Source organism: Vicugna pacos, chromosome 4, assembly GCF_048564905.1.
Source record: "Vicugna pacos chromosome 4, VicPac4, whole genome shotgun sequence".
NCBI lineage: Eukaryota > Metazoa > Chordata > Mammalia > Artiodactyla > Camelidae > Vicugna > Vicugna pacos.
In genome coordinates, this window is record NC_132990.1 from 34463282 (window position 1) to 34476872 (window position 13591).

Consider the following 13591-nt stretch of genomic DNA (forward strand, 5'->3'; position numbering starts at 1 on the left):
ACCCACAGGGGTATCTGCAGCCAAGCATGTCCAGTAGGGGAAACCGCAAGTGCAAAAGCCCTGATGTGCTCAACACATTTGAAGTGCAGAAATTAGCGGGAAGAGGAGTGAGAGCTTGGGAGATGATGCCAAAAAGTGGTGCCAGGTGTGCACAGGAGGTAGGTCATGGGGAGGGGCTTGGGTTTTCCTCAGTGCCTTTGATCATTGCTGATCACTTCTGACAGAATCTTATTGAGTGGGGGCTTTGCTGAACCACCCAGACACCCCCATCTCTCTTCAGTACCTACATACCCACGCCCCTCAGCTACACGGAGCGTAGACCGCAGAAGGCTCAGCCCAAATCCCTCTCCAGGAGCTGCGGGTTTAAGGGAGCTGCCGCCCCTAAGCTTACGCCCCCCCCCCCAGTGGCAGCCAATGGCTGGTCAGCGTGGGCGCGCGGTGGCTCCGCCCCCTGACGTCCACGGGAATGACGCTAAGGGTGGGCCTAGCTCCGGACGCTTCCGTAGGATCCGCTCCGGCCTGTGCGGGGCCTGCACGGCGGTCCAGCATCCCCCTCTGTCCAAGCCTGCCTGCCTCGCGCCGCACAGGTGCTGAGCCTACCCAGCAAATCTGCAGCACACACATCGCAAAATCTGGAGATTCTGAGATAAGGACAGTTCTGAACCACGAACTGCAGTATACAGGTCGCTGTCCCTAGCCGGAGAAGTGAGGGATGACGACAGATGTATTCCGACTCAATGCCAGAGCCGGTGAGCTAATTTTTTAAATTAAACTTCTGATTTGGGTGGCCAATTTTTGTCATTTGTCCCTTTCCCCTAAAAGTGGAATACTGTTAAGAAAGCGGGGGTGGGGTGGGGGAGAAGTGGAGAGTATTTTGACGAGTTGGAATCTGGTTTTCATTTATTTCATTATCGTGAGCCAATCAGTTCATTCAGGGATATGGAAAGCATATTAACAATATTTAATTAAGTGTGAAAAGTTGTCCAAAAGTAACTCATAAAAGTTTCTGTCACTTTGGCTACCCACTTTTCTAACTTTTGAAAAATCTAAAGGCTTTAAAGTAGAAGTAATGCTGCTTATCTTTAAAATTTCCTGTTCCTGATAATCTCGTAAATGTCTGCACTCAGCTGGACTGAATGTTGTACAGAGGTATGGTCCCTACAGGTGTGTGACATGACTGCTGCTCAGTACAAAATTGCAATTTGTAGATAATCATTTACCCGCTGAAACAATTTGTTGGAGCCCATCATGCTGGGCTCAAAACAGTCATCCAAATGTGTCCAGCCCTGAAGCTTAAGTGATGTTTTTCTCCTGCTAGTTACCCCCCTGGTATTTATTGCCCCTTCTCTTTCCAACAGAATCTCCATGTCGTTGGGAGTGGCGATGTAGCCAGTTGAAACCTACATTTCCCAGGCTCCCTTGCTGTTTGGAGGTGGGAGGAAGGGGCTGTTGGGGAGGTTAGGCATGAAGGGAGAAGTAGCCAGAAGTCATTTGGTGGGGCTTCGGGGAAACCTCCTCATCAGGACCTGGGTCAGCTGATGGGCAGGCATCTTTCTACCTTACCCCCTCTTCTTTGCTTCCTGGAGTGCGGCTGCCAAACTTGAGGGTGTATCAGAATCACCTGAAGGGCTTGTCACAAGGCTAGTTGCTGGGCCCCATTACCACCTGTGGAGTTGCTGCGGCAGCGGGTCAGGGGTGAGCCCTCCGACTTGCAGTTCTAACAAGCTCCCAGGTGGTGCTGATCTGGAGATCACATGTTGAGAAGCACTGCCTTGCAGCTGCAGCCACAAGGACCATTTTGTGAACTAAAGATGATGCTGAGGTTAGAAGCCAAGTCCTAAGAACTGCGGAACATGAAGATAAAGGGAATCTGGGTGTCTGACATTAGCTTTGTGCTATTATGGTTTATAATAAGAAATATATATTTGGTCTTCGTCCTGTTTCTAGCACAGAGCTTCTGAAACCCTTGGAATTTCCTGAGGGGTGAGAGAGATCAATGTGTCTTTTGTTATGCTAATGAAGTAACTTTTGGGACGCTCCTGGGTCTCCAAAGGATGGGAGCTGGTTGCCAGGGAAACCAACCCTGTGTTTGGGGGTTGAGACTTTCCTTCCCACCCCTTGACCTCTGGGGAGAAGAGGGAGGATGTCGAATTGATCACCAGTGGTCAATGATTTAATCAATCGTCCTATGTAATGAAGCCACCATAAAAACTCTGTAAAAAAAAAATAAAGTCTGGAGAGCTTCCAGATTGGTGAACACATGGAGATGTGGGGAGAGTGGTGAGCCTGGAGAGGGCGTGGGAACCCTGTACCGTCCCCTGTGGGTCTCTGCATCAGGCTGTTGATTGTGCTCCTTTATTAACCTTTGTAATAAAGCAACGACCTATTAAGTAAAATGTGAGTTTTGTGAGCCGCTCCACAGAAAATTAATTGAGCACAAGAAGAAGTTGTTGGAACCTCAAATCTATAGCTGGTCAGTCAGAAGCACTTTGGGTTGTGACTGGCGTCTGAAGTAGGGGGTTGGGGAGCAGGTCTTGTAGGATCAAGCTCTCAACCTGTGGAATTAGAAGCTATCTACAGGTAGAGTGTCAGAACTGAGTTAATTTAGGATACCCAGCTGGTATCCAGGCATTTGTCAGCATGGGGTTGGGTGTAGGACTCTTAACTTCGAGTCATCCTACCTGCCCATATTTCCTTTTCCTGCGAGAAGAATAAAACTCATCTTGTTAAACCATGGCTCTTTGGATTTTCTACTGAAAGCAGCTGAACCTACTCATATTCGTAAAGAGACCTCCGGCCGTATCTAATACTTCCTTTCTCCAACTTTTTAGAAAATCCCAGGGTCTCATCTTTTTTTCCTCCCACATGAATAGATAGAAAATTGGAATGTGACTTTGGTATTTGAACTCTAGCAATTAAAACCTTGAACCCTTAGGTTAAACTTGGCTAAATGGCTTAAGACTATGAGTGAATCAGTACTTACCCTGATTATTTTGTGAGAGGTACACCTTGACCCCTGGGTGCAGAGGTGGCGAAATAGTGGCTCCTTTAGCACTAAATGAACTGTCATTGGGATGGATGTTACAGGGATCCCTGAATTTTATGCTCCTGACACCTGCATGTAAGTTTACTCTCCCAGTGGAAGCAGTGGGAATCAACAGTGACTTTTGTCTCTTATTTATAAGTGAGGAGTGACAAGGTTATCAGCTCTTTCCAGGTGTTCCACTGCCTGCCTGATTCAGGAAGGAAAACCGTGCAGGATTTAAAGTTCCTGTGATGAACGTTTCTTTCGGATAATTCTACTATTCCTGAAATTTATTTTTTTTAACTTTAATATATTTTTATTGGAGTATAGTCAATTTACAATGTTGAGTCCATTTCTGTTGTACAGCACAGTGCTTCAGTCATATGGGAACATATATATATTCATTTTCATTTTCTTTTTAACCATAAGTCGCTACAAGATATTGAATATAGTTCCCTGTGCTATACATTATGAACTTGTTGTTTATTTTATATATAGCAGTTAATATCTGCAAATCTTTAACTCCCAATTTATCCCTTCCCACTCCTTTCCCCCTCTGGTAACCATAAGTTTGTTTTCTATGTGAGTCTGTTTCTGTTTTGTATTTATGTTCTTTTTTTTTCTAGATTCCACATATGAGTGATCTCATATAGTATTTTTCTTTCTCTTATTGGCTTATTTCACTTAGAATGACATTCTCCAGGTCCATCCATGTTGCTGCAAATGGCGTTATTTTATTCTTTGTTATGGCTGAGTAGTATTCCATTGTATAAATATTCTTTATCCAGTCATCTGTCAATGGACATTTAGGCTGTTTCCATGTCTTGGCTATTGTAAATAGTGCTGCTATGAACATTGGGATGCATGTTTTTTTTTAATTTTTTTTGTTGAGTTATAGTCAGTTTACAATATTGTGTCAATTTCCAGTGTAGAGCACAATTTTTCAGTTATACATGAACACACATATATTCATTGTCACATTCTTTTTTGCTGTGAGCTACCACAAGATCTTGTATATATTTCCCTGTGCTGTGCAGTATAATCTTGTTTATCTATTCTACATATGCCTGTCAATATCTGCAGATTTCAAACTCCCAGTCTGTCCCTTCCCATCCCTCTCACCCCTGGCAACCACAAACCACAAGTTTGTATTCTATGTCTGTGAGTCTGTTTCTGTTTTGTATTTATGTTCTTTTTTTTTTTTTTTTTTTATTCCACATATGAGCTATCTCATATGATATTTTTCTTTCTCTTTCTGGCTTACTTCACTTAGAATGACATTCTCCAGGAGCATCCATGTTGCTGCAAATGGTGTTATGTTGTTGTTTTTTATAGCTGAATAGTATTCCATTGTGTTAATATACCACATCTTCTTTATCCAGTCATCTGTTGATGGACACTTAGGCTGTTTCCATGTCTTGGCTATTGTAAATAGTGCTGCTATGAACATTGGGGTGCAGGTGTCTTTTTGGAAGTAGGGTTACTTCTGTATATGTGCCCAGGAGCAGGATTGCTGGATCGTGTGGTAGGTGTATTTTTAGTTTTTTGAGGACTCTTCATACTGTTTTCCATAATGGCTGCACCAAACTGCATTCCCACCAGCAGTGCAGGAGGGTTCCCTATTCTCCACACCCTTTCCAGTGTTCATGGCCATTCTGACTGATATGAGGTGATACCTCATTGTAGTTTTGATTTGCATTCTCTGATATTTAGTGATATTGAGCATTTGTTCATGTGCCTATTGGCCATTCATATGTCTTCCTTGGAGAATTGCTTGTTTAGGTCCTCTACCCATTTTTGGATTGGGTTGTTTGTTTTTTTGTTATTAAATTGTGTGAACTGTTTATATATTCTGGACATTAAGCCCTTGTCACTCTCATCTTTTGCAAATATTTTCTCCCATCTGTAGGTTGTCTTTCTGTTTTGCCTATGGTTTTCTCTGTTAAAACACTCTGAGAATTTTTATGTGCTTGCTCTTTGAAATATGTTTTTATCAAAGATTAAGAAAAAGCATGACTATCAGTCTCAAGATAACAGATGCTTGTGATTGGCTGTTGCCATGGGTCCATACTTTCTGCTCTGGTTGAAATAATTAGAGGGGTCAAAACATTTATTCCTCACCCACACGTTCTCAGTTGCCTGGTGATACTTGTGGAAGAGAGTAGGTGCTGCTTTTTCTGTCTCATTACAGCAGGTACATTAGCTCCAAGGCAAGTCGCTATTTGGACAGGTGACAAATTCCACGTGTAGGCTGTGGGCTGATGGTAGTGTAGGTAACATCAGGCATTGGAAATGTATCCTGGTCTCAGACTACACTCAGCAGAAGGCTGCATTTGCAGGTGAGCCCATACCCCCGGTGCTGTTAAAAGGCAGATTGTCTAGGAGGAAATAAAACAATCTCATGAACCCTGATCTTATAAACCTAAACCTAAAAATGGTTGTCAAGTTTTGCTGTAAAAAAAAAAAAGGACTCTTCTGATTTCCTAGTTTATAGCCTCTTTCCCACTTTCAGACTTACCTACAGAAAAATAAATCATGGATCCCGTAACATTCTAAGATGCTCTAAGCCGGCTAGGGATCTCAGCCAACTGAGTCTCCCCCAAAGCACACATTTCACTCCAGAGTGTCCAGAACCCCGGCTCATGTGACTCCTCAGTCTTGTCTCCCTCTGCCAACAGACTGAAGCCTAAGGCAGAAGTGAGGTAACGTGGATATAGGATGGTGAGCTGAGAGAAGGCTCAAGGAGCATGATGGGTGTGCCTTTGTTTGCCACATGCTTTGTTTAATGCAAGTAGAATTAAATCCCTCCTGAACAGAATGGGCAGGTGGGGCAAGTCACAGGCTGACAGTCTAGGGTATGTCTTGTTGTCATGTTGTCACTGTGCTAACATGGGTTGCATTAACTCCCGACCCTTCTGTGTGGTGCCATGAGCTTTAGACAAGTGGAGATGAGGCAGAGTTTCCCTCTGTTCCCGATTCATCCCATGCACACGGGGCCCCTCTCCTTTTCTTTGCTTCATACTTACGCTGCAAAGTTGGGTGTGGAGAGGGTGGTTAATGTCCACAGGGGATAAACTAGGAGGATTCCAGCAAACGTCACAGGCACAGACAGGGGCAGTCCTGCTATGAAATCTCATGTGTGGTACTGGATGTTGATGAAATGAAGTCCTTCATTAGATAGTTCCTGGGCACAGGCAGCGGGGCCAACATGTTCATGTATCTGTTCTTGCAAAAGTGAAGTGAGGGGAGTAGTGATTCAGCACCCGAGGAGCTTTGGAATGTTCCGGTGGCTCCCCTCTGTGGGGGGCCCACTGAAGGCCCACCCAGCCCGCACTGTTTAAGGACATCCCCAATTCCCTGAGGGACTTCCTCCTTTGAATATCCCCCTCCTTACCTCATCTTCAAAACCCCTTCTTTTTTCCGTGCTAAATGTTGGTGGCCCAGTAGGCATGGAACCCCAAAGAATGGGAACCCTTACCTAGAAGGCCAGGAGGGCTTAATCTTTCTAGGGAAGCATGGAAAAGGAGAGACAATTTACTCTCCACAGTAGCATTTCCTAACCTTTCACATGTGCAGCCATCGCTGTAGATACACTGAGGCCTCCAGGCAGGGCTCTTTCAGTAAGCCCGGCAGCACCCGCGCACACTGAGGACCGTAGACATTAAATAATAAGAAAACAATTAAGTTGCTTGGGATGTGCTCAGTGGGTGTTCATTCCTGGCAGTCGTTATTGGCATCTGAAGTTGTGGGTTGAGGAATTAGAACCAACAGATTTTTTTTTTTCCATTTCAATTTTTACAACACAGTGGGAATATGTGTGTGTGTGTGTGTGTGTGTTTATAATTTTCTGCTGGCTTTCAGTGACAGGCAACATCTCACAAGTATGCATTAGAGATGCTAGCCAAGGTGCCTACCTTCAGATATCCCTATAGGAGGTATGGTGAGGTTCTGGAATTGATAAAGCTTTTTCAATCTGCAACCATTTGACCTTTGGCACGTCCGTCCATCCTGTCTCGTAAAAGCTGAAGTTTCAAGGGGGCAAGATGAAGAGCCCAGGTCAGGATAAGTCATTTCGCAAGGATGCACAATGCTGCCTAGACAATAACCCCCGCCTCTTTTAGGCAACTGATATTCTCCCAATGGTCCATGAGTGCAGATGACTCCAGATACTGATGGTTCAACAGAATAAATCAGAAAACTTTCCAACTCTCCCTGTTATGATAAGGATATGACTTGTGAACTAACAAAGCGTATCATTTTCATTTTATTTCCTCATGAAAGAGCTTGGACCAAACATCCCTCCAGCCCAGCTCCAAATGCAAAGTATTTTCAGTTTGCTCTCCTGCAGAGTCAATTTTCTTTTTTCCTGACAGCTTCCATTCCTTGATTAAATCCTGAAACTTCATTTAATATGTTAAATCAGAACCAGAGTCCCTGGAGACAAACCAGATTAGTAATGCAATCCATTGTGTCCAAGGCTGTTTCTTTCACTGTTTTGTTTGCTGCAAAGGAGCATGAAAGATGAGAGACAGACCAAATAAATAAATAACAATAGAACAATAGGAGAAATGGATGAAAGGGAAAAGGGAGATGATAAATATGGTAAAGAGACTGGGAAACAGATGTGCATCAAGTGAAAGGCTTTCCAGTTCTTTTCTCAATTGAAAAGTATCCTCATCACCCCTCCTTTCTTTATTAAGTTCTTATCTCTTTTTTTTTTTTTTCCTGCTTCTCTAATTGCACAGAGAGCATTGTAGATGCATCTCAGCAGTAGCACTATTAGCTCAGAAAATACACTGCTTCAAATCTTCTGGTGAAAGATTTCTCAAAATCATGACAAACTTTGGTGGTTTGGGAAACAATGGTAACACATAAGTTGTAATACAGCCACGCTTTTAGCATCGTGATCGTCTTCACTGCCTGCATCATTGCTGCCGTCATTATCGGTGGTGGTGTTAGCAACCCTGAAACGTGGGCTTTAATCCCGAAGGCAAACAGGAGTTTGCATTAGGTTTAAATTATGGTCTCTGGTTTGGATTTCATGCTTTTTCTGGTGGTGCAGAAAAACTTTGACCTTTAGCAAATGAGTTCATTTCTCTGCTTTAAAAATGCTTGATTAGCAAACACTGGGCAACAGGAATGAGTAGTCAGCTTCCACCGAGAGGCCAAGGACTGAAGTTGTGACATTCCCAACACTGGAGAAGTCCCCGAACGGAATATAAAGATTTTTCTTTTTCCTACTTTGGTCTTGTTAAAAGCAGTATGAACTAAACATTTTTGCACTTTCAGAGGCTCCCTCTGTCCTCCAGGTCTTGATCGTGGTGGGCAAGAAGACCAGCAGCATTGGGCCTCGATAATGTTAGCTGAATCCAAATCTGAACAAGTAGACCAGATGGCTCAGGGAACACCATTTACACCATAGTTCTGCCTCACCAGCACACTCTCAAAAAACCTCTGTCCTATAATCTTACCCTTAGGAAAGCATTCCTTTGATTGAACAAGCTTGTATTTGAAAAATGAGAATTCCTGGGGAAGGTTAAAGTGGTAAACAGTAATGAGGGGGTGGGTGAAGGGTGGGAAAGATGTATATTGTCCAAGTCTCCTTCTCCGAGCCGAGTAAGAAGAGGGGGGAGTGTAAAAGAGTGGCGTAGGCCCACACTAGGGAGTCAGGAAGGCCTAGGGTTTTAAATCCTAGCTCTGCCCCTTGCTGGCTGTGTGACCTTAGGCAAATGACTTAACTTCTATGAATTTCAACAGCCTCATTTTTTTTTTCTTTTTCTTTTTTGAAGTATAGACAGTTTACAATGTTGTGTCAATTTCTGGTGTACAGCACAGTGCTTCAGTCATATAGGAACATACATACATTCGTTTTCATATCCTCTTTCACCATAAGTTACTATAAGATATTGAACTTGTTTCCCTGTGCTATACAGTATGAGATTCTTGATTATCTGTTTTATACATACTAGTTAATATCCGAAAATCTCGAACTCCCAATCTATCCCTTCCCACCTACCTCCCCCTGGTAACCATAAGTACGTTTTCTATGTCTGTGAGTCTGTTTCTGTTTTGTAAATAAGTTTGTTTGTCTTTTTTTTAGATTCCACATATAAGTGATATCATACGGTATTTTTCTTTCTCTTTCTGGCTTCACTTAGAATGACATTTTCCAGGTCCACCCGTGTTGCTGCAAATGGCATTATTTTACTATTTTTATGGCTTAGTAGTATTCCATTGTATAAATATACCACAGCCTCTTTATCCAGTCATCTGTCAGTGGACATTTGGCTATTGTAAATAGTGCTGCTATAAATATTGGGGTGCATGCATCTTTTTGTATTAAGTTTCCCTCTAGATATATGCCCAGGAGTGGGATTGCTGGATCATGTGGTAAGTCCATTCCTAGTCTTTTGAGGACTCTCCATACTGTTTTCCACAGTGGCTGCACCAAACTGCATTCCCACCAGCAGAGTAGGAGGGTTCCCCTTTCTCCACAGCCTCTCCAGCATTTGTCATTTGTGGGCTTTTGAAGGATGGCCATTCTGACTGGTGTGAGGTGACACCTCATTGTAGTTTTGATTTATATTTCTCTCAACAGCTTCATCTTTAAAAAAGGAAAAATAATCGTACTTCCCAGGATGACCTGGGGACTCAGATGAGTCACAGTGTCTGTATCAATCCTATCTAAGCAAAGTAGGATATGTGGAATAATAGTTACTGCCTCATTCTCTGACATGCCTTGCCAGTGTCCAGATGTGACTGGTCAGTGGTTTACAGTGTAGCCCAGGATCTGCCCCAGCATAAGGACCCTTCCAGAGAGGTCTTAATGTGGCCTGAGTGGATTGTACGGTAAAGAGATCGCCTTTGGTGTCCTTCCCCTCTGATGTAAGCAGAGCTGCCCTGCTGTGGGCAGGAGGGATACCCTTCAATCCAGGTCTTTAGGTTTAAAATAAAGAAATAGATTAAAGCCTTCTCTTTGGGTGAAAGGCTAATCAACTAACTCCCTCTGCCTATAGTGCACACTTCCTTTTGGCTGCACTTTCTGAACTCATCACTTATTCTAGTCACTGTCGGCTCCGATCAACAGCCTTGTTGCTGGCGTCTCTCCCCTTGAGCTCCTGTAGCATTAATATTTCATGAGGAACAATAGGGTAGGACTGTACACTGGCTTCTGGAAAAGAAGAAAGCACGGGAAAGAATGAAATCAAATGGCCTGAATAGTTGGAGGGGAATGTGATAAACCCAGAGCCCGTTTCCTCGGCGGTGTTTTACAGAAAGGGATTTATTGCACAACAATGAGCTTTTATTTATTCTTCTTTCAGTGAGCATTTTTGCATTATTATTCATTCGGCAGTTCAGCTGGGTATTCAGAAGTGACAGCTTGCCAATTTTTTTCACAAGCATTTTGGACCTTAACATCTTAATCTGAAATCATTGCAGTGATTACAGGGGGGTAGTGGGTGGGAGATGTGGGAAAGGTAGCAGCATTTCCAGAATGCTTGTACCAAAAGGAATTGTGCTAAACAGATAGCTCTGACAGCCGCAGATGGAACGTTGGAGTCTCTGCTTGCTGATGGGTAGCAGGAACGGGGTTATATAGGATGTCGAAATACTTGCCCGCTCTGAGGTTTTCCCCCCATTTTAGCAAATGATCACACCTGTGCCAGCCAAGGTAGCATTCCCTCTTTCACCTTCTCTTTGAGAGCAGCAGTCACTGAAGCTATAGAAAGGCCATATCTAATCAATCGATTAATCAGTACTTATTAGGTGTCTAATCTGCCTGCTGAACTCTCTAATCCTTTATCCTGCTTTATTTTCTTCCTAGTACTTGCTATTAATCATGCTACATTTCAGCTTATTTATTTGGTTTATTATCTGGTTACCCAGTTAGAATGTAAGTTGCCTGGGGACAGGAAACTTGTTGGGTCTTATTCGAGGCTGCATCCCCATCACGGAGAACAGAGCCCCAGCAAACAGTAGAGACATACTATTTATTGGACTAATGAGTGAATGAATGCAGGAATGCCAAATGCTGAGGAAAATTAAGGAGTGGTGAGACATTCTTCCCTTATCTTGCTGTATAATCTAGCTGGAAAGCAAGCTGTGTGAATGCTCAGAGCCTGCAAAGTAAGGCAGGGCATCAGAAGCTCTTGGTTTTTCTTTGACGGGTCTTCCCTACAGGTGATGACTATGAGCTTCTTGTGTAGAAGAAAAAAATGTGTTGCCATCCCCTTTAAGTACTATCCAGTAAGAATAAACTGGCCACCCTTGGACCTGCCAAGGTCCAAGTCCTGCCCGCACGCTCTGCCTTACTCTATTCGTGTGACCCCCCTTTGCTTTTGATCTCACAGCTGAGGTCCAGAGGCACCCCCACCTGCCAGTGATACCAACTGGTTTGCCCTCTTCTTACCCCCGCTAACTATATTCGGAGGGTGGCTTGGTTCAAATGCACCCCTGAAAGAGATCTCTTCAGCCGTGTTCCTCAGCTTGTGTTGCAAAAAAAAATCTTGTGGCTATTAATAGAAGTCTTTTGGGCAAACATTTCTGTAGCCAAATGGGTGCAGGGAATACAGAGTTAATTGAAGCCGTTCCCATAGTTGTCTGTAAGCCTTCGGTGCACTAGTGCGCACTTAAGTCTCTGAGACAGGGACGTGGTACACAGTGAGAGTTTCCCTCAGATTTATTTCACCATGGAATCTTTCTCTCCTAAAATACTTGTTACATCTTGCCGTCACTGAAACATAATCTAGGTAATATTGGTCTACAAGCTTCGCAGGAGAAGGATGTGCAGAGGTGGCCTGAGCTGGACCTTTGGGGGTTTGCAGATTGGCTAATTGTTCATCACCAATTGATTGGGGATTACCATGATGCACAAGTTCATAGAACCAGGACCATAACATTCAGAAGATGGAGAACCAAGGTTTCGTGAAAGCAGTGGGATGGAGCTGGGCTTCAAGTGGTAAACAGGGTTTAAACAGAGGAGAAGAGGAAATTTCAAATGTGGGCAAAAAGGATAGACAGCTGTATAACGCTGAGTGTTTTTATTTTCAAAATTTAATTTCCTCAGATTTCTGAAAATTCAGTGAGACTTTGATGAATGGTTTCAATATCCAGTCCTATTTTTTTTCTTATTAATTTAGTGTATTAGTTTCCATCCTCTGAGGCAGATACTAAAACAATTCAAGTGTACAAGGATTTTATTAAGGAAAATGCCTGTGTGATAGAAAATAGGGAGAACCCGGGGCTGTCAGACCATTACACAAGTCCGACCCCAAGTGAAGGAGGAAGGGAGGGAAAGTTGGGTAGAAGTGTTCTCAGCTGCTCTGAAGTCTCAAGAAGGGTTAGCAATACTGTCAGGGGGTCCTGTGTCAAAGTCAGGCATCAGAAGAGTCCAATTTTTCCCAGGACTAACTGTCCAAATATTCCCACCACACTGAGGTACCAGCTGGGAGCAGCCCATGGGAAACGTGGCCTTGGTGCAAATACGGTGATGAGTGTCAGAGCTCGGCTGCTGGCCCGTTGATCAGTTAAGCTCCCTGTGTTGGAATTCTGCAAGACACATTCTCATGACCACCACACTCTAGAAACAGAGCTTTATAAAAAGTGAACTAACCTGTATATGAGGAACACACTGGCCCCAAACCCAAAGTCACACATGTGAAATGAGGGGTAAAGGCAAGGCCGTGTCTGCTGCAAATGACCGTAGACTTAGCCTGGGAATTAGAGGCTCTTGTTATTTCTCATTTTATAAATTTCCAGATAAGAATATTTTATTTTCTCCAGGGAGTAGATTCAGTTTCTGTGGGATCTCAGCTTATAAAATTGGATGTTGAGAATGAGGACTATTATTAAGAAAAAGAATGTAAATTACAAACGCAAAATTGCCAGGGCTCCTCCTCGAAGCCTTGGAAAGGGGCCCTGCAAGTAAGAGGCCAGCTCCAGCCTCAGTTACTGAAATGATAAATCCACCCCTGCCCATCTGCAAATCATGGGTAAGAAACTTGGAGTACATTGCATGAGCATATTTAAAAATAATTCACTGTTGATTGATTCATGAAAATGTAAAATGCCTCACAAGTGTTTAATTATCTGAACTGTGTGTGCTTTCGATGGCAAAGAAATAGCAGATGAGAGATGGAGAGAGTGAGCCTTGGAGGTTAATGCACAGAGAATGACCCTGGTGTGCACTCGCTGGCAGAGCTGAGCTGCTGACGCAGATCCAGAAGGATCCGTTCTCAGAATCCAACTCAGTCACAGTCCTTGGAGGGGAGCACAGTGTGACTTTGGGTCTCCTATTTCCCGTCTCTGTAGGGACACAAAATAAGGAAAACAGGAAGTATAGAGCATGCACGCGCACGCGCGCACACACACACACACACACACACAATTGTGCTTGTAGCTCAGCCCCACAGTGCAGTGCAAGGAGCAGTAAACTCCCGAGGGCTGCAACTAACACACCTGTGTTGGTTAGTCAAGCTCCAAGGATGACAAGATGTTTCCCCAAGTTCGTTTTTGCAGAGGATTCCAAACTACTCGGATGGAGAGGCTTCTAATGAGAGAAATAAA

At 43.6% G+C, this 13591-nt stretch overlaps 1 long non-coding RNA gene across 1 annotated transcript in view; it reads left to right on the forward strand.

Moving 5' to 3' along the window:
• The first annotated feature begins 489 nt into the window (after positions 1–489).
• LOC140696044 (uncharacterized) overlaps positions 490–13591 on the forward strand; it is an 84748-nt gene continuing 71646 nt past the window's right edge. Inside the window, exon 1 of the long non-coding RNA XR_012071991.1 lies at positions 490–749. This is a non-coding gene — a long non-coding RNA (uncharacterized lncRNA). The remainder of the gene's footprint in view (positions 750–13591) is intronic.